A 22,305-nucleotide genomic window follows, 5' to 3' on the forward strand; every position below is an offset into this window, starting at 1 on the left:
CACTTTTCGGCTTGCTGCTGCTGCAATCCACGCGTTTTAGATCTGCATAACTCCACCTCTTTAAACACAGCACCTTCACCCCCTGCTGTTCCCACCCGCCTCAACACCGTTGGAAGGGAGGAGAACCAATTAAGGCGGGGGGTGGGGTGGAACGAGCAGCTGTCTACCCTTAGCAGGAGGGCTCCTGATTACATACCTCTCCTGCTGCTGCTGCTGCTGGCTGTCCAGCAGCAGACTGAAGGTGGCTGCTGCTGTGCACAGGTATATAAAGGCTCAGAGCCTATTATGACACGCGCAGCCAGCGTTCCATTGCCACATTCCATCTACTGCAGGCAGGATACCTGGCTGGCTGAATGTCGCTGAGAAGCTCACAGAGACCGCCATAAGCAACAGTTTAACAGAATGCCACAGACTAATCAACCAAACTTTTTGGGTTGGGTTCTCTTTTATAGTCTGCAGGCATTAAATGAAAGAAGTCAGTGTTCCAGCAGAAGGAGACAACGTTTCAGAAAAGGCATTGTAGCAAACCAAAAAAGAAATTTTAAGCGCAGCAGAGTAACCAGCGCACATACCTGTTAGCTCAGGTGAGTTTAAAAGGCTGCTGTTGATAACAAGGGCATTTGCTAAATAGATGGTGTGTGTGCAACAATATACTGAAAGGTCAATTATATTGTGCAGCTTATCTCACCACCTGTAGTTATTTAGGTGAAAGCTCCAAAATGCTTGCCTAATATGTCTGTTTATCCAAAAGGAAGTAAAAAGGGAGAGCTAGAAAGATAGCATTGCATCACATTACATGGCAATGCAATGCACAGTTGCTGAAGTTGAACCAAAATGAGCTTGTAATCTGGCTTCTGCAACTTTGAACATGAAAAATCCAATGAGGAGAAGAAAAGCAAAGCCAAAGAGTCCATCCCAAAATCCGACAAACAAGCAAAATGAACAAAAAACATTGAATTCAATTCTTTCTGATTTTAGAAACTGCATTAAAGAAGGGGTGCACCGGTCCTGGAGATACTGCAATACCAGGTCAATGCGTGGAGTGGACAGAGCAAGCTCTTTTTCCATCTCCCTGTTCTAAAAATCCATTTAATATATGGTCCCCAGATAGGGGACGTATCAGATATTAAACTGATAAGAACAGATACTACACTTGATCTTAGCCAAAAGGCCGAGAAGCGATAACCAGAATTGGTTTCAAACTACGGAGCCACCCAAGGATCCTGAAAAGTCCATTTGTGGAGATGAGCTCCTGGACTCCCGTTAAGAAGACATGTTGTCAACCTCTAGATCCCTTACATGCCTGCACTTTTCGGCTTGCTGCTGCTGCAATCCACGCGTTTTAGATCTGCATAACTCCACCTCTTTAAACACAGCACCTTCACCCCCTGCTGTTCCCACCCGCCTCAACACCGTTGGAAGGGAGGAGAACCAATTAAGGCGGGGGGTGGGGTGGAACGAGCAGCTGTCTACCCTTAGCAGGAGGGCTCCTGATTACATACCTCTCCTGCTGCTGCTGCTGCTGGCTGTCCAGCAGCAGACTGAAGGTGGCTGCTGCTGTGCACAGGTATATAAAGGCTCAGAGCCTATTATGACACGCGCAGCCAGCGTTCCATTGCCACATTCCATCTACTGCAGGCAGGATACCTGGCTGGCTGAATGTCGCTGAGAAGCTCACAGAGACCGCCATAAGCAACAGTTTAACAGAATGCCACAGACTAATCAACCAAACTTTTTGGGTTGGGTTCTCTTTTATAGTCTGCAGGCATTAAATGAAAGAAGTCAGTGTTCCAGCAGAAGGAGACAACGTTTCAGAAAAGGCATTGTAGCAAACCAAAAAAGAAATTTTAAGCGCAGCAGAGTAACCAGCGCACATACCTGTTAGCTCAGGTGAGTTTAAAAGGCTGCTGTTGATAACAAGGGCATTTGCTAAATAGATGGTGTGTGTGCAACAATATACTGAAAGGTCAATTATATTGTGCAGCTTATCTCACCACCTGTAGTTATTTAGGTGAAAGCTCCAAAATGCTTGCCTAATATGTCTGTTTATCCAAAAGGAAGTAAAAAGGGAGAGCTAGAAAGATAGCATTGCATCACATTACATGGCAATGCAATGCACAGTTGCTGAAGTTGAACCAAAATGAGCTTGTAATCTGGCTTCTGCAACTTTGAACATGAAAAATCCAATGAGGAGAAGAAAAGCAAAGCCAAAGAGTCCATCCCAAAATCCGACAAACAAGCAAAATGAACAAAAAACATTGAATTCAATTCTTTCTGATTTTAGAAACTGCATTAAAGAAGGGGTGCACCGGTCCTGGAGATACTGCAATACCAGGTCAATGCGTGGAGTGGACAGAGCAAGCTCTTTTTCCATCTCCCTGTTCTAAAAATCCATTTAATATATGGTCCCCAGATAGGGGACGTATCAGATATTAAACTGATAAGAACAGATACTACACTTGATCTTAGCCAAAAGGCCGAGAAGCGATAACCAGAATTGGTTTCAAACTACGGAGCCACCCAAGGATCCTGAAAAGTCCATTTGTGGAGATGAGCTCCTGGACTCCCGTTAAGAAGACATGTTGTCAACCTCTAGATCCCTTACATGCCTGCACTTTTCGGCTTGCTGCTGCTGCAATCCACGCGTTTTAGATCTGCATAACTCCACCTCTTTAAACACAGCACCTTCACCCCCTGCTGTTCCCACCCGCCTCAACACCGTTGGAAGGGAGGAGAACCAATTAAGGCGGGGGGTGGGGTGGAACGAGCAGCTGTCTACCCTTAGCAGGAGGGCTCCTGATTACATACCTCTCCTGCTGCTGCTGCTGGCTGTCCAGCAGCAGACTGAAGGTGGCTGCTGCTGTGCACAGGTATATAAAGGCTCAGAGCCTATTATGACACGCGCAGCCAGCGTTCCATTGCCACATTCCATCTACTGCAGGCAGGATACCTGGCTGGCTGAATGTCGCTGAGAAGCTCACAGAGACCGCCATAAGCAACAGTTTAACAGAATGCCACAGACTAATCAACCAAACTTTTTGGGTTGGGTTCTCTTTTATAGTCTGCAGGCATTAAATGAAAGAAGTCAGTGTTCCAGCAGAAGGAGACAACGTTTCAGAAAAGGCATTGTAGCAAACCAAAAAAGAAATTTTAAGCGCAGCAGAGTAACCAGCGCACATACCTGTTAGCTCAGGTGAGTTTAAAAGGCTGCTGTTGATAACAAGGGCATTTGCTAAATAGATGGTGTGTGTGCAACAATATACTGAAAGGTCAATTATATTGTGCAGCTTATCTCACCACCTGTAGTTATTTAGGTGAAAGCTCCAAAATGCTTGCCTAATATGTCTGTTTATCCAAAAGGAAGTAAAAAGGGAGAGCTAGAAAGATAGCATTGCATCACATTACATGGCAATGCAATGCACAGTTGCTGAAGTTGAACCAAAATGAGCTTGTAATCTGGCTTCTGCAACTTTGAACATGAAAAATCCAATGAGGAGAAGAAAAGCAAAGCCAAAGAGTCCATCCCAAAATCCGACAAACAAGCAAAATGAACAAAAAACATTGAATTCAATTCTTTCTGATTTTAGAAACTGCATTAAAGAAGGGGTGCACCGGTCCTGGAGATACTGCAATACCAGGTCAATGCGTGGAGTGGACAGAGCAAGCTCTTTTTCCATCTCCCTGTTCTAAAAATCCATTTAATATATGGTCCCCAGATAGGGGACGTATCAGATATTAAACTGATAAGAACAGATACTACACTTGATCTTAGCCAAAAGGCCGAGAAGCGATAACCAGAATTGGTTTCAAACTACGGAGCCACCCAAGGATCCTGAAAAGTCCATTTGTGGAGATGAGCTCCTGGACTCCCGTTAAGAAGACATGTTGTCAACCTCTAGATCCCTTACATGCCTGCACTTTTCGGCTTGCTGCTGCTGCAATCCACGCGTTTTAGATCTGCATAACTCCACCTCTTTAAACACAGCACCTTCACCCCCTGCTGTTCCCACCCGCCTCAACACCGTTGGAAGGGAGGAGAACCAATTAAGGCGGGGGGTGGGGTGGAACGAGCAGCTGTCTACCCTTAGCAGGAGGGCTCCTGATTACATACCTCTCCTGCTGCTGCTGCTGCTGGCTGTCCAGCAGCAGACTGAAGGTGGCTGCTGCTGTGCACAGGTATATAAAGGCTCAGAGCCTATTATGACACGCGCAGCCAGCGTTCCATTGCCACATTCCATCTACTGCAGGCAGGATACCTGGCTGGCTGAATGTCGCTGAGAAGCTCACAGAGACCGCCATAAGCAACAGTTTAACAGAATGCCACAGACTAATCAACCAAACTTTTTGGGTTGGGTTCTCTTTTATAGTCTGCAGGCATTAAATGAAAGAAGTCAGTGTTCCAGCAGAAGGAGACAACGTTTCAGAAAAGGCATTGTAGCAAACCAAAAAAGAAATTTTAAGCGCAGCAGAGTAACCAGCGCACATACCTGTTAGCTCAGGTGAGTTTAAAAGGCTGCTGTTGATAACAAGGGCATTTGCTAAATAGATGGTGTGTGTGCAACAATATACTGAAAGGTCAATTATATTGTGCAGCTTATCTCACCACCTGTAGTTATTTAGGTGAAAGCTCCAAAATGCTTGCCTAATATGTCTGTTTATCCAAAAGGAAGTAAAAAGGGAGAGCTAGAAAGATAGCATTGCATCACATTACATGGCAATGCAATGCACAGTTGCTGAAGTTGAACCAAAATGAGCTTGTAATCTGGCTTCTGCAACTTTGAACATGAAAAATCCAATGAGGAGAAGAAAAGCAAAGCCAAAGAGTCCATCCCAAAATCCGACAAACAAGCAAAATGAACAAAAAACATTGAATTCAATTCTTTCTGATTTTAGAAACTGCATTAAAGAAGGGGTGCACCGGTCCTGGAGATACTGCAATACCAGGTCAATGCGTGGAGTGGACAGAGCAAGCTCTTTTTCCATCTCCCTGTTCTAAAAATCCATTTAATATATGGTCCCCAGATAGGGGACGTATCAGATATTAAACTGATAAGAACAGATACTACACTTGATCTTAGCCAAAAGGCCGAGAAGCGATAACCAGAATTGGTTTCAAACTACGGAGCCACCCAAGGATCCTGAAAAGTCCATTTGTGGAGATGAGCTCCTGGACTCCCGTTAAGAAGACATGTTGTCAACCTCTAGATCCCTTACATGCCTGCACTTTTCGGCTTGCTGCTGCTGCAATCCACGCGTTTTAGATCTGCATAACTCCACCTCTTTAAACACAGCACCTTCACCCCCTGCTGTTCCCACCCGCCTCAACACCGTTGGAAGGGAGGAGAACCAATTAAGGCGGGGGGTGGGGTGGAACGAGCAGCTGTCTACCCTTAGCAGGAGGGCTCCTGATTACATACCTCTCCTGCTGCTGCTGCTGCTGGCTGTCCAGCAGCAGACTGAAGGTGGCTGCTGCTGTGCACAGGTATATAAAGGCTCAGAGCCTATTATGACACGCGCAGCCAGCGTTCCATTGCCACATTCCATCTACTGCAGGCAGGATACCTGGCTGGCTGAATGTCGCTGAGAAGCTCACAGAGACCGCCATAAGCAACAGTTTAACAGAATGCCACAGACTAATCAACCAAACTTTTTGGGTTGGGTTCTCTTTTATAGTCTGCAGGCATTAAATGAAAGAAGTCAGTGTTCCAGCAGAAGGAGACAACGTTTCAGAAAAGGCATTGTAGCAAACCAAAAAAGAAATTTTAAGCGCAGCAGAGTAACCAGCGCACATACCTGTTAGCTCAGGTGAGTTTAAAAGGCTGCTGTTGATAACAAGGGCATTTGCTAAATAGATGGTGTGTGTGCAACAATATACTGAAAGGTCAATTATATTGTGCAGCTTATCTCACCACCTGTAGTTATTTAGGTGAAAGCTCCAAAATGCTTGCCTAATATGTCTGTTTATCCAAAAGGAAGTAAAAAGGGAGAGCTAGAAAGATAGCATTGCATCACATTACATGGCAATGCAATGCACAGTTGCTGAAGTTGAACCAAAATGAGCTTGTAATCTGGCTTCTGCAACTTTGAACATGAAAAATCCAATGAGGAGAAGAAAAGCAAAGCCAAAGAGTCCATCCCAAAATCCGACAAACAAGCAAAATGAACAAAAAACATTGAATTCAATTCTTTCTGATTTTAGAAACTGCATTAAAGAAGGGGTGCACCGGTCCTGGAGATACTGCAATACCAGGTCAATGCGTGGAGTGGACAGAGCAAGCTCTTTTTCCATCTCCCTGTTCTAAAAATCCATTTAATATATGGTCCCCAGATAGGGGACGTATCAGATATTAAACTGATAAGAACAGATTTTTTTGATTGAAGCTGCATCCAAGGCACTGAAAAATGTGACCGAAGTCACACCAAAACAGCGCACGAGGCGAGGATTCATGTGGACCCTTCCCGGAGGAGAGGGTCCCCAATAAACCATCCCCATCCCTCTGAGCCAGAAGGCCACAGCGAGGGTCAGGGATCTCCGATGCTCTCCCTAGCCGAAGCCGGAGAAGAGCCGTTTTCGTGCTCCCAGCTTCCATCTAGGCTGCCACCCTAGTGGAGCTGGAGCCTGTGTTGGTTTCTCAGCCCAAAGCTGACCGGACCTCCGACCGGGTTTATAAAAATTCCCCTTCCTAGCCCGGAGGCCAGGAATAGGGGGGGTTGCTCAGAAAGTATGATTGGCAAAGGTGCGGCGTGCTACAAAGCCAAGTCTTTCTGGGGTTCCCAGTCCCAGTAAGCTTGGACTCCCACCAGGGCGCCTACTCCTGGGGCACATTGCTCCAAAGCCCTCACACTTACCCAGCCAAGTGACTTCGATCCTGGAGGGCCATGTTTTCCATCAGATAACTCTATGAGCCACCTGGCGTACTAACAAGTGCACCAAACCAGTGTGTAATATGCATCAATTTACTAGGGCAGCCCAAGGACAAAACTGCCTTTTCAAAAGATACTACACTTGATCTTAGCCAAAAGGCCGAGAAGCGATAACCAGAATTGGTTTCAAACTACGGAGCCACCCAAGGATCCTGAAAAGTCCATTTGTGGAGATGAGCTCCTGGACTCCCGTTAAGAAGACATGTTGTCAACCTCTAGATCCCTTACATGCCTGCACTTTTCGGCTTGCTGCTGCTGCAATCCACGCGTTTTAGATCTGCATAACTCCACCTCTTTAAACACAGCACCTTCACCCCCTGCTGTTCCCACCCGCCTCAACACCGTTGGAAGGGAGGAGAACCAATTAAGGCGGGGGGTGGGGTGGAACGAGCAGCTGTCTACCCTTAGCAGGAGGGCTCCTGATTACATACCTCTCCTGCTGCTGCTGCTGCTGGCTGTCCAGCAGCAGACTGAAGGTGGCTGCTGCTGTGCACAGGTATATAAAGGCTCAGAGCCTATTATGACACGCGCAGCCAGCGTTCCATTGCCACATTCCATCTACTGCAGGCAGGATACCTGGCTGGCTGAATGTCGCTGAGAAGCTCACAGAGACCGCCATAAGCAACAGTTTAACAGAATGCCACAGACTAATCAACCAAACTTTTTGGGTTGGGTTCTCTTTTATAGTCTGCAGGCATTAAATGAAAGAAGTCAGTGTTCCAGCAGAAGGAGACAACGTTTCAGAAAAGGCATTGTAGCAAACCAAAAAAGAAATTTTAAGCGCAGCAGAGTAACCAGCGCACATACCTGTTAGCTCAGGTGAGTTTAAAAGGCTGCTGTTGATAACAAGGGCATTTGCTAAATAGATGGTGTGTGTGCAACAATATACTGAAAGGTCAATTATATTGTGCAGCTTATCTCACCACCTGTAGTTATTTAGGTGAAAGCTCCAAAATGCTTGCCTAATATGTCTGTTTATCCAAAAGGAAGTAAAAAGGGAGAGCTAGAAAGATAGCATTGCATCACATTACATGGCAATGCAATGCACAGTTGCTGAAGTTGAACCAAAATGAGCTTGTAATCTGGCTTCTGCAACTTTGAACATGAAAAATCCAATGAGGAGAAGAAAAGCAAAGCCAAAGAGTCCATCCCAAAATCCGACAAACAAGCAAAATGAACAAAAAACATTGAATTCAATTCTTTCTGATTTTAGAAACTGCATTAAAGAAGGGGTGCACCGGTCCTGGAGATACTGCAATACCAGGTCAATGCGTGGAGTGGACAGAGCAAGCTCTTTTTCCATCTCCCTGTTCTAAAAATCCATTTAATATATGGTCCCCAGATAGGGGACGTATCAGATATTAAACTGATAAGAACAGATACTACACTTGATCTTAGCCAAAAGGCCGAGAAGCGATAACCAGAATTGGTTTCAAACTACGGAGCCACCCAAGGATCCTGAAAAGTCCATTTGTGGAGATGAGCTCCTGGACTCCCGTTAAGAAGACATGTTGTCAACCTCTAGATCCCTTACATGCCTGCACTTTTCGGCTTGCTGCTGCTGCAATCCACGCGTTTTAGATCTGCATAACTCCACCTCTTTAAACACAGCACCTTCACCCCCTGCTGTTCCCACCCGCCTCAACACCGTTGGAAGGGAGGAGAACCAATTAAGGCGGGGGGTGGGGTGGAACGAGCAGCTGTCTACCCTTAGCAGGAGGGCTCCTGATTACATACCTCTCCTGCTGCTGCTGCTGCTGGCTGTCCAGCAGCAGACTGAAGGTGGCTGCTGCTGTGCACAGGTATATAAAGGCTCAGAGCCTATTATGACACGCGCAGCCAGCGTTCCATTGCCACATTCCATCTACTGCAGGCAGGATACCTGGCTGGCTGAATGTCGCTGAGAAGCTCACAGAGACCGCCATAAGCAACAGTTTAACAGAATGCCACAGACTAATCAACCAAACTTTTTGGGTTGGGTTCTTTTTTATAGTCTGCAGGCATTAAATGAAAGAAGTCAGTGTTCCAGCAGAAGGAGACAACGTTTCAGAAAAGGCATTGTAGCAAACCAAAAAAGAAATTTTAAGCGCAGCAGAGTAACCAGCGCACATACCTGTTAGCTCAGGTGAGTTTAAAAGGCTGCTGTTGATAACAAGGGCATTTGCTAAATAGATGGTGTGTGTGCAACAATATACTGAAAGGTCAATTATATTGTGCAGCTTATCTCACCACCTGTAGTTATTTAGGTGAAAGCTCCAAAATGCTTGCCTAATATGTCTGTTTATCCAAAAGGAAGTAAAAAGGGAGAGCTAGAAAGATAGCATTGCATCACATTACATGGCAATGCAATGCACAGTTGCTGAAGTTGAACCAAAATGAGCTTGTAATCTGGCTTCTTGAACTTTGAACATGAAAAATCCAATGAGGAGAAGAAAAGCAAAGCCAAAGAGTCCATCCCAAAATCCGACAAACAAGCAAAATGAACAAAAAACATTGAATTCAATTCTTTCTGATTTTAGAAACTGCATTAAAGAAGGGGTGCACCGGTCCTGGAGATACTGCAATACCAGGTCAATGTGTGGAGTGGACAGAGCAAGCTCTTTTTCCATCTCCCTGTTCTAAAAATCCATTTAATATATGGTCCCCAGATAGGGGACGTATCAGATATTAAACTGATAAGAACAGATACTACACTTGATCTTAGCCAAAAGGCCGAGAAGCGATAACCAGAATTGGTTTCAAACTACGGAGCCACCCAAGGATCCTGAAAAGTCCATTTGTGGAGATGAGCTCCTGGACTCCCGTTAAGAAGACATGTTGTCAACCTCTAGATCCCTTACATGCCTGCACTTTTCGGCTTGCTGCTGCTGCAATCCACGCGTTTTAGATCTGCATAACTCCACCTCTTTAAACACAGCACCTTCACCCCCTGCTGTTCCCACCCGCCTCAACACCGTTGGAAGGGAGGAGAACCAATTAAGGCGGGGGGTGGGGTGGAACGAGCAGCTGTCTACCCTTAGCAGGAGGGCTCCTGATTACATACCTCTCCTGCTGCTGCTGCTGCTGGCTGTCCAGCAGCAGACTGAAGGTGGCTGCTGCTGTGCACAGGTATATAAAGGCTCAGAGCCTATTATGACACGCGCAGCCAGCGTTCCATTGCCACATTCCATCTACTGCAGGCAGGATACCTGGCTGGCTGAATGTCGCTGAGAAGCTCACAGAGACCGCCATAAGCAACAGTTTAACAGAATGCCACAGACTAATCAACCAAACTTTTTGGGTTGGGTTCTCTTTTATAGTCTGCAGGCATTAAATGAAAGAAGTCAGTGTTCCAGCAGAAGGAGACAACGTTTCAGAAAAGGCATTGTAGCAAACCAAAAAAGAAATTTTAAGCGCAGCAGAGTAACCAGCGCACATACCTGTTAGCTCAGGTGAGTTTAAAAGGCTGCTGTTGATAACAAGGGCATTTGCTAAATAGATGGTGTGTGTGCAACAATATACTGAAAGGTCAATTATATTGTGCAGCTTATCTCACCACCTGTAGTTATTTAGGTGAAAGCTCCAAAATGCTTGCCTAATATGTCTGTTTATCCAAAAGGAAGTAAAAAGGGAGAGCTAGAAAGATAGCATTGCATCACATTACATGGCAATGCAATGCACAGTTGCTGAAGTTGAACCAAAATGAGCTTGTAATCTGGCTTCTGCAACTTTGAACATGAAAAATCCAATGAGGAGAAGAAAAGCAAAGCCAAAGAGTCCATCCCAAAATCCGACAAACAAGCAAAATGAACCAAAAACATTGAATTCAATTCTTTCTGATTTTAGAAACTGCATTAAAGAAGTGGTGCACCGGTCCTGGAGATACTGCAATACCAGGTCAATGCGTGGAGTGGACAGAGCAAGCTCTTTTTCCATCTCCCTGTTCTAAAAATCCATTTAATATATGGTCCCCAGATAGGGGACGTATCAGATATTAAACTGATAAGAACAGATTTTTTTGATTGAATATATCTTTTATTAGCACAAAAAATAAGTTAACAGACAGTGTACAGTGCCGCAGCCCAGTACACACAGAATTCTACATCATATTTACATAGCATGAGGATACGACGCACTAACTAGACACATCACACCCCTATGCTACACAAAACACTCAATCTGAAAGAAAAAGCATATCAATCAATACAGTACGACGAACCGTGATAAGGGATAGGGATTGGGAAAAAGGGGATGGGGAGGGGAAAATCACAGGCCCGAAGCTTTATTGAAAGACAAGACACATAAGGGGAGAGGGGGAGGAGGGGTTTAGTCCTCATCCTCGTCCTCCGGACCGTCCATGATGGAATAGTCTCTGAGCAGGCTGTGGATCAGCCTGCGGCAGTCCTGGATGGACATCCTCTCCCTCCTCAACATGAGCCGGTTCCTGGCGACCCAAAGGGCATCCTTGAAGCAGTTCATAAGGCGCCAAGCCTCCTGGATGGCTCCGACGGTATGAACCCCAGGGAAGAGTCCATAAAGCACAGAATGGTGCGATAGGCTCGCCCTGGGGACAGAGTTCCTCAGGTCGTCCTCAAGTGCAGTCAATAGGCGCTGTGCAAATCCGCAGTCCCAAAAAGTGTGCAAAGATGTTTCCTCCACGAAGGGGCACCTTGGGCAGTACCGGGTCTTGCACAGGTTCCGGGCATGCATGAATGACCGGACGGGCAGTCCGCCCTGAATCGCCATCCACGACAAGTCCTTGTGCCCGTTGGTCAGCCTGTCAGACGACACATTTGTCCACACAGTCTCCAGCGTGTCCTGGTGAAGTCCTGTGATGTTCTCCACGTCATCCTTGGCTCTGATTAGCTTGTGGATAGTTTTGGGCTTCCACAAGTCGGGCTTGAGTCCCTCCAGTTGATGCTCCCCCACAAATCGAACGACGTCTCCGTAGAACCATGGCGTCGTCCAGTTGTAGGGGAAGGAGCTGTCCCACTTGTCCCAGCCGAGTCGCCTCCAAAGAGGAAGCAGGAAGAAGCGAGACATGGACCTGAAAGAAGGGGTGCAACGGTCCTGGAGATACTGCAATACCAGGTCAATGCGTGGAGTGGACAGAGCAAGCTCTTTTTCCATCTCCCTGTTCTAAAAATCCATTTAATATATGGTCCCCAGATAGGGGACGTATCAGATATTAAACTGATAAGAACAGATACTACACTTGATCTTAGCCAAAAGGCCGAGAAGCGATAACCAGAATTGGTTTCAAACTACGGAGCCACCCAAGGATCCTGAAAAGTCCATTTGTGGAGATGAGCTCCTGGACTCCCGTTAAGAAGACATGTTGTCAACCTCTAGATCCCTTACATGCCTGCACTTTTCGGCTTGCTGCTGCTGCAATCCACGCGTTTTAGATCTGCATAACTCCACCTCTTTAAACACAGCACCTTCACCCCCTGCTGTTCCCACCCGCCTCAACACCGTTGGAAGGGAGGAGAACCAATTAAGGCGGGGGGTGGGGTGGAACGAGCAGCTGTCTACCCTTAGCAGGAGGGCTCCTGATTACATACCTCTCCTGCTGCTGCTGCTGCTGGCTGTCCAGCAGCAGACTGAAGGTGGCTGCTGCTGTGCACAGGTATATAAAGGCTCAGAGCCTATTATGACACGCGCAGCCAGCGTTCCATTGCCACATTCCATCTACTGCAGGCAGGATACCTGGCTGGCTGAATGTCGCTGAGAAGCTCACAGAGACCGCCATAAGCAACAGTTTAACAGAATGCCACAGACTAATCAACCAAACTTTTTGGGTTGGGTTCTCTTTTATAGTCTGCAGGCATTAAATGAAAGAAGTCAGTGTTCCAGCAGAAGGAGACAACGTTTCAGAAAAGGCATTGTAGCAAACCAAAAAAGAAATTTTAAGCGCAGCAGAGTAACCAGCGCACATACCTGTTAGCTCAGGTGAGTTTAAAAGGCTGCTGTTGATAACAAGGGCATTTGCTAAATAGATGGTGTGTGTGCAACAATATACTGAAAGGTCAATTATATTGTGCAGCTTATCTCACCACCTGTAGTTATTTAGGTGAAAGCTCCAAAATGCTTGCCTAATATGTCTGTTTATCCAAAAGGAAGTAAAAAGGGAGAGCTAGAAAGATAGCATTGCATCACATTACATGGCAATGCAATGCACAGTTGCTGAAGTTGAACCAAAATGAGCTTGTAATCTGGCTTCTGCAACTTTGAACATGAAAAATCCAATGAGGAGAAGAAAAGCAAAGCCAAAGAGTCCATCCCAAAATCCGACAAACAAGCAAAATGAACAAAAAACATTGAATTCAATTCTTTCTGATTTTAGAAACTGCATTAAAGAAGGGGTGCACCGGTCCTGGAGATACTGCAATACCAGGTCAATGCGTGGAGTGGACAGAGCAAGCTCTTTTTCCATCTCCCTGTTCTAAAAATCCATTTAATATATGGTCCCCAGATAGGGGACGTATCAGATATTAAACTGATAAGAACAGATACTACACTTGATCTTAGCCAAAAGGCCGAGAAGCGATAACCAGAATTGGTTTCAAACTACGGAGCCACCCAAGGATCCTGAAAAGTCCATTTGTGGAGATGAGCTCCTGGACTCCCGTTAAGAAGACATGTTGTCAACCTCTAGATCCCTTACATGCCTGCACTTTTCGGCTTGCTGCTGCTGCAATCCACGCGTTTTAGATCTGCATAACTCCACCTCTTTAAACACAGCACCTTCACCCCCTGCTGTTCCCACCCGCCTCAACACCGTTGGAAGGGAGGAGAACCAATTAAGGCGGGGGGTGGGGTGGAACGAGCAGCTGTCTACCCTTAGCAGGAGGGCTCCTGATTACATACCTCTCCTGCTGCTGCTGCTGCTGGCTGTCCAGCAGCAGACTGAAGGTGGCTGCTGCTGTGCACAGGTATATAAAGGCTCAGAGCCTATTATGACACGCGCAGCCAGCGTTCCATTGCCACATTCCATCTACTGCAGGCAGGATACCTGGCTGGCTGAATGTCGCTGAGAAGCTCACAGAGACCGCCATAAGCAACAGTTTAACAGAATGCCACAGACTAATCAACCAAACTTTTTGGGTTGGGTTCTCTTTTATAGTCTGCAGGCATTAAATGAAAGAAGTCAGTGTTCCAGCAGAAGGAGACAACGTTTCAGAAAAGGCATTGTAGCAAACCAAAAAAGAAATTTTAAGCGCAGCAGAGTAACCAGCGCACATACCTGTTAGCTCAGGTGAGTTTAAAAGGCTGCTGTTGATAACAAGGGCATTTGCTAAATAGATGGTGTGTGTGCAACAATATACTGAAAGGTCAATTATATTGTGCAGCTTATCTCACCACCTGTAGTTATTTAGGTGAAAGCTCCAAAATGCTTGCCTAATATGTCTGTTTATCCAAAAGGAAGTAAAAAGGGAGAGCTAGAAAGATAGCATTGCATCACATTACATGGCAATGCAATGCACAGTTGCTGAAGTTGAACCAAAATGAGCTTGTAATCTGGCTTCTGCAACTTTGAACATGAAAAATCCAATGAGGAGAAGAAAAGCAAAGCCAAAGAGTCCATCCCAAAATCCGACAAACAAGCAAAATGAACAAAAAACATTGAATTCAATTCTTTCTGATTTTAGAAACTGCATTAAAGAAGGGGTGCAACGGTCCTGGAGATACTGCAATACCAGGTCAATGCGTGGAGTGGACAGAGCAAGCTCTTTTTCCATCTCCCTGTTCTAAAAATCCATTTAATATATGGTCCCCAGATAGGGGACGTATCAGATATTAAACTGATAAGAACAGATACTACACTTGATCTTAGCCAAAAGGCCGAGAAGCGATAACCAGAATTGGTTTCAAACTACGGAGCCACCCAAGGATCCTGAAAAGTCCATTTGTGGAGATGAGCTCCTGGACTCCCGTTAAGAAGACATGTTGTCAACCTCTAGATCCCTTACATGCCTGCACTTTTCGGCTTGCTGCTGCTGCAATCCACGCGTTTTAGATCTGCATAACTCCACCTCTTTAAACACAGCACCTTCACCCCCTGCTGTTCCCACCCGCCTCAACACCGTTGGAAGGGAGGAGAACCAATTAAGGCGGGGGGTGGGGTGGAACGAGCAGCTGTCTACCCTTAGCAGGAGGGCTCCTGATTACATACCTCTCCTGCTGCTGCTGCTGCTGGCTGTCCAGCAGCAGACTGAAGGTGGCTGCTGCTGTGCACAGGTATATAAAGGCTCAGAGCCTATTATAACACGCGCAGCCAGCGTTCCATTGCCACATTCCATCTACTGCAGGCAGGATACCTGGCTGGCTGAATGTCGCTGAGAAGCTCACAGAGACCGCCATAAGCAACAGTTTAACAGAATGCCACAGACTAATCAACCAAACTTTTTGGGTTGGGTTCTCTTTTATAGTCTGCAGGCATTAAATGAAAGAAGTCAGTGTTCCAGCAGAAGGAGACAACGTTTCAGAAAAGGCATTGTAGCAAACCAAAAAAGAAATTTTAAGCGCAGCAGAGTAACCAGCGCACATACCTGTTAGCTCAGGTGAGTTTAAAAGGCTGCTGTTGATAACAAGGGCATTTGCTAAATAGATGGTGTGTGTGCAACAATATACTGAAAGGTCAATTATATTGTGCAGCTTATCTCACCACCTGTAGTTATTTAGGTGAAAGCTCCAAAATGCTTGCCTAATATGTCTGTTTATCCAAAAGGAAGTAAAAAGGGAGAGCTAGAAAGATAGCATTGCATCACATTACATGGCAATGCAATGCACAGTTGCTGAAGTTGAACCAAAATGAGCTTGTAATCTGGCTTCTGCAACTTTGAACATGAAAAATCCAATGAGGAGAAGAAAAGCAAAGCCAAAGAGTCCATCCCAAAATCCGACAAACAAGCAAAATGAACAAAAAACATTGAATTCAATTCTTTCTGATTTTAGAAACTGCATTAAAGAAGGGGTGCACCGGTCCTGGAGATACTGCAATACCAGGTCAATGCGTGGAGTGGACAGAGCAAGCTCTTTTTCCATCTCCCTGTTCTAAAAATCCATTTAATATATGGTCCCCAGATAGGGGACGTATCAGATATTAAACTGATAAGAACAGATTTTTTTTTTTTTTTTATCGAAAGCCCGAATTCGTGTACAAAACCCGAGTGCGCTTAAAAAAGTGACAAGTGCCACAAAAAAAAAGTGCACTAGGATGCTGGTCTTCTTGAAACCCTCTCCAAAAGGAGAAGGGTCCCCCAAACCATTCCCCGTCCCTCCGAGCCAGAAGGCCACAGCGAGGCACAGGGACAAATAGCCACCTCCAGCCGGAGCCAGAGGCGACCCAATCTTACCCTCAATACCTGCCCGAGTTCTCACCCGAGCAAGGCACTGGGAGCCAAAGACTGTGCTCCCCTCCCGGAAGAGGGGAGCCAACAACGCTCTCCTCCCGAAAGAGGAGAGCCAGGGGGGTTCAGGGGGGAGCGGAACCTGATGGCCACACACTCCCCCCCTAGACCTGCCAAGAGAGGAACCCGTAAGGGAACCGCATCCCGACAAAATCCTAGTAAGGACGTGGACACACGTGAAAAAGTGGACACACAGTGATAAAAAAAAATTAAATAAATAGTGAAGGTTTCACAGTATAATACTGCCCGGACCTTCGACCGGGAATTGAAAAATTCCCCATCCTAAGGCCAGAAGGCCCGGAATAAGGGTGTGTGTGAAGAAAGAAATATTGAAGTGCTAGTGCAAATGTGCCATAAACTCAAGTGGGGTTCCCAATCCCAGTGAGTTAAGGCACCCCAGGGTCACCACTCCTGGGGCACTTCACACTTCGGGCTTTCGATCTTCCCCGGCCCAATGGCGTCGATCCTGGGGGGCCATGCTTTCCACCAGATGACTATATTAGCCACCTGGCGTACTAACAAGCGCCTAAACCCCAGTGTGCATAATGTATCAATCTACTAGGGCGGCAAACATCCAAAACCGCCTTTTCGAAAGATACTACACTTGATCTTAGCCAAAAGGCCGAGAAGCGATAACCAGAATTGGTTTCAAACTACGGAGCCACCCAAGGATCCTGAAAAGTCCATTTGTGGAGATGAGCTCCTGGACTCCCGTTAAGAAGACATGTTGTCAACCTCTAGATCCCTTACATGCCTGCACTTTTCGGCTTGCTGCTGCTGCAATCCACGCGTTTTAGATCTGCATAACTCCACCTCTTTAAACACAGCACCTTCACCCCCTGCTGTTCCCACCCGCCTCAACACCGTTGGAAGGGAGGAGAACCAATTAAGGCAGGGGGTGGGGTGGAACGAGCAGCTGTCTACCCTTAGCAGGAGGGCTCCTGATTACATACCTCTCCTGCTGCTGCTGCTGCTGGCTGTCCAGCAGCAGACTGAAGGTGGCTGCTGCTGTGCACAGGTATATAAAGGCTCAGAGCCTATTATGACACGCGCAGCCAGCGTTCCATTGCCACATTCCATCTACTGCAGGCAGGATACCTGGCTGGCTGAATGTCGCTGAGAAGCTCACAGAGACCGCCATAAGCAACAGTTTAACAGAATGCCACAGACTAATCAACCAAACTTTTTGGGTTGGGTTCTCTTTTATAGTCTGCAGGCATTAAATGAAAGAAGTCAGTGTTACAGCAGAAGGAGACAACATTTCAGAAAAGGCATTGTAGCAAACCAAAAAAGAAATTTTAAGCGCAGCAGAGTAACCAGCGCACATACCTGTTAGCTCAGGTGAGTTTAAAAGGCTGCTGTTGATAACAAGGGCATTTGCTAAATAGATGGTGTGTGTGCAACAATATACTGAAAGGTCAATTATATTGTGCAGCTTATCTCACCACCTGTAGTTATTTAGGTGAAAGCTCCAAAATGCTTGCCTAATATGTCTGTTTATCCAAAAGGAAGTAAAAAGGGAGAGCTAGAAAGATAGCATTGCATCACATTACATGGCAATGCAATGCACAGTTGCTGAAGTTGAACCAAAATGAGCTTGTAATCTGGCTTCTGCAACTTTGAACATGAAAAATCCAATGAGGAGAAGAAAAGCAAAGCCAAAGAGTCCATCCCAAAATCCGACAAACAAGCAAAATGAACAAAAAACATTGAATTCAATTCTTTCTGATTTTAGAAACTGCATTAAAGAAGGGGTGCACCGGTCCTGGAGATACTGCAATACCAGGTCAATGCGTGGAGTGGACAGAGCAAGCTCTTTTTCCATCTCCCTGTTCTAAAAATCCATTTAATATATGGTCCCCAGATAGGGGACGTATCAGATATTAAACTGATAAGAACAGATACTACACTTGATCTTAGCCAAAAGGCCGAGAAGCGATAACCAGAATTGGTTTCAAACTACGGAGCCACCCAAGGATCCTGAAAAGTCCATTTGTGGAGATGAGCTCCTGGACTCCCGTTAAGAAGACATGTTGTCAACCTCTAGATCCCTTACATGCCTGCACTTTTCGGCTTGCTGCTGCTGCAATCCACGCGTTTTAGATCTGCATAACTCCACCTCTTTAAACACAGCACCTTCACCCCCTGCTGTTCCCACCCGCCTCAACACCGTTGGAAGGGAGGAGAACCAATTAAGGCGGGGGGTGGGGTGGAACGAGCAGCTGTCTACCCTTAGCAGGAGGGCTCCTGATTACATACCTCTCCTGCTGCTGCTGCTGCTGGCTGTCCAGCAGCAGACTGAAGGTGGCTGCTGCTGTGCACAGGTATATAAAGGCTCAGAGCCTATTATGACACGCGCAGCCAGCGTTCCATTGCCACATTCCATCTACTGCAGGCAGGATACCTGGCTGGCTGAATGTCGCTGAGAAGCTCACAGAGACCGCCATAAGCAACAGTTTAACAGAATGCCACAGACTAATCAACCAAACTTTTTGGGTTGGGTTCTCTTTTATAGTCTGCAGGCATTAAATGAAAGAAGTCAGTGTTCCAGCAGAAGGAGACAACGTTTCAGAAAAGGCATTGTAGCAAACCAAAAAAGAAATTTTAAGCGCAGCAGAGTAACCAGCGCACATACCTGTTAGCTCAGGTGAGTTTAAAAGGCTGCTGTTGATAACAAGGGCATTTGCTAAATAGATGGTGTGTGTGCAACAATATACTGAAAGGTCAATTATATTGTGCAGCTTATCTCACCACCTGTAGTTATTTAGGTGAAAGCTCCAAAATGCTTGCCTAATATGTCTGTTTATCCAAAAGGAAGTAAAAAGGGAGAGCTAGAAAGATAGCATTGCATCACATTACATGGCAATGCAATGCACAGTTGCTGAAGTTGAACCAAAATGAGCTTGTAATCTGGCTTCTGCAACTTTGAACATGAAAAATCTAATGAGGAGAAGAAAAGCAAAGCCAAAGAGTCCATCCCAAAATCCGACAAACAAGCAAAATGAACAAAAAACATTGAATTCAATTCTTTCTGATTTTAGAAACTGCATTAAAGAAGGGGTGCACCGGTCCTGGAGATACTGCAATACCAGGTCAATGCGTGGAGTGGACAGAGCAAGCTCTTTTTCCATCTCCCTGTTCTAAAAATCCATTTAATATATGGTCTCCAGATAGGGGACGTATCAGATATTAAACTGATAAGAACAGATACTACACTTGATCTTAGCCAAAAGGCCGAGAAGCGATAACCAGAATTGGTTTCAAACTACGGAGCCACCCAAGGATCCTGAAAAGTCCATTTGTGGAGATGAGCTCCTGGACTCCCGTTAAGAAGACATGTTGTCAACCTCTAGATCCCTTACATGCCTGCACTTTTCGGCTTGCTGCTGCTGCAATCCACGCGTTTTAGATCTGCATAACTCCACCTCTTTAAACACAGCACCTTCACCCCCTGCTGTTCCCACCCGCCTCAACACCGTTGGAAGGGAGGAGAACCAATTAAGGCAGGGGGTGGGGTGGAACGAGCAGCTGTCTACCCTTAGCAGGAGGGCTCCTGATTACATACCTCTCCTGCTGCTGCTGCTGCTGGCTGTCCAGCAGCAGACTGAAGGTGGCTGCTGCTGTGCACAGGTATATAAAGGCTCAGAGCCTATTATGACACGCGCAGCCAGCGTTCCATTGCCACATTCCATCTACTGCAGGCAGGATACCTGGCTGGCTGAATGTCGCTGAGAAGCTCACAGAGACCGCCATAAGCAACAGTTTAACAGAATGCCACAGACTAATCAACCAAACTTTTTGGGTTGGGTTCTCTTTTATAGTCTGCAGGCATTAAATGAAAGAAGTCAGTGTTCCAGCAGAAGGAGACAACATTTCAGAAAAGGCATTGTAGCAAACCAAAAAAGAAATTTTAAGCGCAGCAGAGTAACCAGCGCACATACCTGTTAGCTCAGGTGAGTTTAAAAGGCTGCTGTTGATAACAAGGGCATTTGCTAAATAGATGGTGTGTGTGCAACAATATACTGAAAGGTCAATTATATTGTGCAGCTTATCTCACCACCTGTAGTTATTTAGGTGAAAGCTCCAAAATGCTTGCCTAATATGTCTGTTTATCCAAAAGGAAGTAAAAAGGGAGAGCTAGAAAGATAGCATTGCATCACATTACATGGCAATGCAATGCACAGTTGCTGAAGTTGAACCAAAATGAGCTTGTAATCTGGCTTCTGCAACTTTGAACATGAAAAATCCAATGAGGAGAAGAAAAGCAAAGCCAAAGAGTCCATCCCAAAATCCGACAAACAAGCAAAATGAACAAAAAACATTGAATTCAATTCTTTCTGATTTTAGAAACTGCATTAAAGAAGGGGTGCACCGGTCCTGGAGATACTGCAATACCAGGTCAATGCGTGGAGTGGACAGAGCAAGCTCTTTTTCCATCTCCCTGTTCTAAAAATCCATTTAATATATGGTCCCCAGATAGGGGACGTATCAGATATTAAACTGATAAGAACAGATACTACACTTGATCTTAGCCAAAAGGCCGAGAAGCGATAACCAGAATTGGTTTCAAACTACGGAGCCACCCAAGGATCCTGAAAAGTCCATTTGTGGAGATGAGCTCCTGGACTCCCGTTAAGAAGACATGTTGTCAACCTCTAGATCCCTTACATGCCTGCACTTTTCGGCTTGCTGCTGCTGCAATCCACGCGTTTTAGATCTGCATAACTCCACCTCTTTAAACACAGCACCTTCACCCCCTGCTGTTCCCACCCGCCTCAACACCGTTGGAAGGGAGGAGAACCAATTAAGGCGGGGGGTGGGGTGGAACGAGCAGCTGTCTACCCTTAGCAGGAGGGCTCCTGATTACATACCTCTCCTGCTGCTGCTGCTGCTGGCTGTCCAGCAGCAGACTGAAGGTGGCTGCTGCTGTGCACAGGTATATAAAGGCTCAGAGCCTATTATGACACGCGCAGCCAGCGTTCCATTGCCACATTCCATCTACTGCAGGCAGGATACCTGGCTGGCTGAATGTCGCTGAGAAGCTCACAGAGACCGCCATAAGCAACAGTTTAACAGAATGCCACAGACTAATCAACCAAACTTTTTGGGTTGGGTTCTCTTTTATAGTCTGCAGGCATTAAATGAAAGAAGTCAGTGTTCCAGCAGAAGGAGACAACGTTTCAGAAAAGGCATTGTAGCAAACCAAAAAAGAAATTTTAAGCGCAGCAGAGTAACCAGCGCACATACCTGTTAGCTCAGGTGAGTTTAAAAGGCTGCTGTTGATAACAAGGGCATTTGCTAAATAGATGGTGTGTGTGCAACAATATACTGAAAGGTCAATTATATTGTGCAGCTTATCTCACCACCTGTAGTTATTTAGGTGAAAGCTCCAAAATGCTTGCCTAATATGTCTGTTTATCCAAAAGGAAGTAAAAAGGGAGAGCTAGAAAGATAGCATTGCATCACATTACATGGCAATGCAATGCACAGGTGCTGAAGTTGAACCAAAATGAGCTTGTAATCTGGCTTCTGCAACTTTGAACATGAAAAATCTAATGAGGAGAAGAAAAGCAAAGCCAAAGAGTCCATCCCAAAATCCGACAAACAAGCAAAATGAACAAAAAACATTGAATTCAATTCTTTCTGATTTTAGAAACTGCATTAAAGAAGGGGTGCACCGGTCCTGGAGATACTGCAATACCAGGTCAATGCGTGGAGTGGACAGAGCAAGCTCTTTTTCCATCTCCCTGTTCTAAAAATCCATTTAATATATGGTCTCCAGATAGGGGACGTATCAGATATTAAACTGATAAGAACAGATACTACACTTGATCTTAGCCAAAAGGCCGAGAAGCGATAACCAGAATTGGTTTCAAACTACGGAGCCACCCAAGGATCCTGAAAAGTCCATTTGTGGAGATGAGCTCCTGGACTCCCGTTAAGAAGACATGTTGTCAACCTCTAGATCCCTTACATGCCTGCACTTTTC

General features: G+C 45.7%; 16 non-coding genes and 2 pseudogenes across 16 annotated transcripts; all 18 read right to left on the reverse strand.

The window, feature by feature from the left end:
• Positions 1-992: 992 nt before the first annotated feature.
• On the reverse strand, positions 993-1,183 carry LOC141227472 (U2 spliceosomal RNA). Its single transcript, XR_012294465.1, has one exon. It is a non-coding gene; the product is annotated as a U2 spliceosomal RNA (small nuclear RNA).
• Positions 1,184-2,298: 1,115 nt separating this feature from the next.
• LOC141227473 (U2 spliceosomal RNA) lies at positions 2,299-2,489 on the reverse strand. Its single transcript, XR_012294466.1, has one exon. It is a non-coding gene; the product is annotated as a U2 spliceosomal RNA (small nuclear RNA).
• Positions 2,490-3,601: 1,112 nt separating this feature from the next.
• Positions 3,602-3,792, reverse strand: LOC141227474 (U2 spliceosomal RNA). Its single transcript, XR_012294467.1, has one exon. It is a non-coding gene; the product is annotated as a U2 spliceosomal RNA (small nuclear RNA).
• Positions 3,793-4,907: 1,115 nt separating this feature from the next.
• LOC141227475 (U2 spliceosomal RNA) lies at positions 4,908-5,098 on the reverse strand. Its single transcript, XR_012294468.1, has one exon. It is a non-coding gene; the product is annotated as a U2 spliceosomal RNA (small nuclear RNA).
• Positions 5,099-6,213: 1,115 nt separating this feature from the next.
• LOC141227122 (U2 spliceosomal RNA) lies at positions 6,214-6,396 on the reverse strand. The gene has a single exon (XR_012294229.1). It is a non-coding gene; the product is annotated as a U2 spliceosomal RNA (small nuclear RNA).
• Positions 6,397-6,920: 524 nt separating this feature from the next.
• On the reverse strand, positions 6,921-7,036 carry LOC141227307 (U2 spliceosomal RNA; annotated as a pseudogene).
• Positions 7,037-8,151: 1,115 nt separating this feature from the next.
• Positions 8,152-8,342, reverse strand: LOC141227476 (U2 spliceosomal RNA). The gene has a single exon (XR_012294469.1). It is a non-coding gene; the product is annotated as a U2 spliceosomal RNA (small nuclear RNA).
• Positions 8,343-9,457: 1,115 nt separating this feature from the next.
• LOC141227006 (U2 spliceosomal RNA) lies at positions 9,458-9,648 on the reverse strand. Its single transcript, XR_012294119.1, has one exon. It is a non-coding gene; the product is annotated as a U2 spliceosomal RNA (small nuclear RNA).
• Positions 9,649-10,763: 1,115 nt separating this feature from the next.
• On the reverse strand, positions 10,764-10,957 carry LOC141227138 (U2 spliceosomal RNA). Its single transcript, XR_012294244.1, has one exon. It is a non-coding gene; the product is annotated as a U2 spliceosomal RNA (small nuclear RNA).
• A 1,000-nt stretch (positions 10,958-11,957) lies between these two features.
• On the reverse strand, positions 11,958-12,148 carry LOC141227020 (U2 spliceosomal RNA). Its single transcript, XR_012294133.1, has one exon. It is a non-coding gene; the product is annotated as a U2 spliceosomal RNA (small nuclear RNA).
• Positions 12,149-13,263: 1,115 nt separating this feature from the next.
• On the reverse strand, positions 13,264-13,454 carry LOC141227477 (U2 spliceosomal RNA). The gene has a single exon (XR_012294470.1). It is a non-coding gene; the product is annotated as a U2 spliceosomal RNA (small nuclear RNA).
• Positions 13,455-14,569: 1,115 nt separating this feature from the next.
• On the reverse strand, positions 14,570-14,760 carry LOC141227022 (U2 spliceosomal RNA). Its single transcript, XR_012294135.1, has one exon. It is a non-coding gene; the product is annotated as a U2 spliceosomal RNA (small nuclear RNA).
• Positions 14,761-15,875: 1,115 nt separating this feature from the next.
• LOC141227225 (U2 spliceosomal RNA) lies at positions 15,876-16,058 on the reverse strand. The gene has a single exon (XR_012294315.1). It is a non-coding gene; the product is annotated as a U2 spliceosomal RNA (small nuclear RNA).
• Positions 16,059-16,858: 800 nt separating this feature from the next.
• On the reverse strand, positions 16,859-16,950 carry LOC141227328 (U2 spliceosomal RNA; annotated as a pseudogene).
• A 1,115-nt stretch (positions 16,951-18,065) lies between these two features.
• LOC141227478 (U2 spliceosomal RNA) lies at positions 18,066-18,256 on the reverse strand. Its single transcript, XR_012294471.1, has one exon. It is a non-coding gene; the product is annotated as a U2 spliceosomal RNA (small nuclear RNA).
• Positions 18,257-19,371: 1,115 nt separating this feature from the next.
• On the reverse strand, positions 19,372-19,562 carry LOC141227053 (U2 spliceosomal RNA). The gene has a single exon (XR_012294164.1). It is a non-coding gene; the product is annotated as a U2 spliceosomal RNA (small nuclear RNA).
• A 1,115-nt stretch (positions 19,563-20,677) lies between these two features.
• LOC141227480 (U2 spliceosomal RNA) lies at positions 20,678-20,868 on the reverse strand. The gene has a single exon (XR_012294473.1). It is a non-coding gene; the product is annotated as a U2 spliceosomal RNA (small nuclear RNA).
• A 1,115-nt stretch (positions 20,869-21,983) lies between these two features.
• LOC141227054 (U2 spliceosomal RNA) lies at positions 21,984-22,174 on the reverse strand. Its single transcript, XR_012294165.1, has one exon. It is a non-coding gene; the product is annotated as a U2 spliceosomal RNA (small nuclear RNA).
• Between the last annotated feature and the right edge of the window lie 131 nt (positions 22,175-22,305).

Source organism: Phyllobates terribilis, unplaced genomic scaffold (assembly GCF_046119375.1).
Source record: "Phyllobates terribilis strain yellow unplaced genomic scaffold, ASM4611937v1 Scaffold_416__1_contigs__length_1633014, whole genome shotgun sequence".
Lineage (NCBI taxonomy): Eukaryota > Metazoa > Chordata > Amphibia > Anura > Dendrobatidae > Phyllobates > Phyllobates terribilis.